Source organism: Trachemys scripta, chromosome 12 (genome assembly GCF_013100865.1).
Source record: "Trachemys scripta elegans isolate TJP31775 chromosome 12, CAS_Tse_1.0, whole genome shotgun sequence".
NCBI classification, from domain to species: Eukaryota; Metazoa; Chordata; order Testudines; family Emydidae; genus Trachemys; species Trachemys scripta.
This window is the reverse complement of record NC_048309.1, coordinates 45047188-45049211: the sequence shown is the minus strand read 5'-3', so window position 1 is coordinate 45049211 and position 2024 is coordinate 45047188. Positions and strand designations below refer to the sequence as shown.

Here is a 2024-nt window from a genome sequence, read left to right as displayed (position 1 = left end):
GACTGAAAATCTTGACCAACAATTCTATCTCATAGAGCAGAAGTGAGAAAACTACGGCCTGCGGACCACATCTGGCCTGTGGGACCGACCTGTCTGGCTCTGGAGCTCCCAGCTGGGGAGGCTAGCCCCCAGCCCCTCCCCTGCTGCCCCCCTCCCCTGCAGCCACACCGCTGCGTGGGCAACGTGGCTTTCATCTGCCCACCTCCCAGGCTTTCCAAGAAGCCTGTCCTGCCACTCTGAACAGCATAGAAAGGGGAAAAGGAGCGGTGGGGAGGGGCTTGGGTAAGGGACAGGAGGTCCTGCGGGGCACTCAGGGGACAGGGTGTGGTTGGATGGGATGGAAGTTCTGGTGGGGGACAGTCAGGAGACAGTGAGTGTGGGGGTTGGATAGGGGCTGGGGTCTGGAAGTGGGCGGTCAGGAGACAAGGAGCAGGAGGGGTTGTATGGGGGAGATCTGAGGGGGGCAGTCAGGGGGTAGGAAGCGGGAGGGGGCTGGGGCCAGGCTGCTTGGAGAGGCACAGGTTTCCCTACTCGGCCCTCCATACCGTTTCACAACCCCGATGTGGCTCTTGGGCCAAAAAGTTTGCCCACCCCTGTCATAAAGCCGATAATCAGGTTCTTCCATGTCAGTCTTCTCCTGAAATTAAAATAAATATAATTTCAGATTGAAGGTTTGGATTCTCAAAGCTGCCTAAGGGATTAAACATGCCTAAATCCCATGAAAATTAATGGGATTTGAGCATCCAAATACCTTGGAAAGCTTGGAAGTATTTAGAAAGGCAAAACACACAATTGGCCTGCAACACAAATCTGTTAGAAGTTTGCTTTCCTCCTTGAGCACAGGAACCTTCCCATTAATCTCTTGATGGCACTTTTCATCTCAGTGTTCCTCAGGATGTAGATCATTGGGTTCAGCATTGGCGTGACCACTGTGTACAGCACAGACACTGCCTTGTCCACTGTCAATTTCTGGAAAGGCCGGTCATAGATGAAGACACAAGGCCCAAAATGCAAACTCACCACTGTGATCTGAGCTGCGCAGGTGGACAGGGCTTTATGTTTCCCTTCCATGACATGTGTCCTTATCTTGACCAGGAGGATGGTGTAGGATATGAGCAATGCGATGAAGGCTCCTGTGGTGACCAGCCCATTGTTGGAGACCATCAGCAACTCCATCACATACGTGTCTGTGCAGGCCAGTTTGATGACTTGGGGGTCATCTCAGTAGAAACTGTCTAGTGTGTTGGGTCCACAGAAGGGCACTTGGATGATCAGTGCAAGCTGGACAATGGAATGGACAAAGCCACCCAGCCGTGCTCCTGCCACCAGCCCCTCGCACATACTTCTGTTCATGATAGACAGGTAGTGCAATGGCTTATAGATGGCCACATACCGATCGGGTGCCATCACTACTAGGAAGAAGACCACAGTGCCTCCGATGAAGTGGAAGAAGAACATCTGGGTCAGACACCCATTGAATGAGATGGTTTTGCGTTGGTAGAGGAGGTCCTTTAGCATCTTGGGGGCAGTCACCGAGGACTCACTGAAGTCCAGGAAAGCCAAGTTGGCCAACAGGAGGTACATGGGTGTGTGGAGGTGGGAGTCAAAGATCACGGTGATGATGATGGTGAGGTTCCCAAGACATGTAGTTCCATAGACTAGGAGGAAGACCAGAAAGAGGAAGTGCTGGAGCTCAGTGCTCTGAGAGATGCCCCCCAAAATAAATTCTGTCACCGGGTGGTGAGGTTCTCCTGTTCCATTTAGGATCCTTAAAATATACTTGCAGGGAGGACATTAATGAGAATGATGAAATCCTTGAAATTCTTATGGTTAAGTTACTGGTAACCACTCACAACCTTAACAAAGTTTTTGTTTTGTTCATTATTTTGCTTAGGAATTCCCTTTCTGATTGGGAAAGCACACAAAAAATAGCAGTGTAGCTGCAGTGGGAAAGGAAAGATGGTTAATTAGGTACCTAGGACCTCATATTTGTGGTGGTTCACATGCTAGGTGAGTGTATGAAC

At 50.4% G+C, this 2024-nt stretch overlaps 1 pseudogene; it reads right to left on the bottom strand.

Annotated features, from left to right (window-relative positions):
* Positions 1 to 813: 813 nt before the first annotated feature.
* LOC117885597 lies at positions 814 to 1760 on the bottom strand (annotated as a pseudogene).
* Positions 1761 to 2024: the final 264 nt, after the last annotated feature.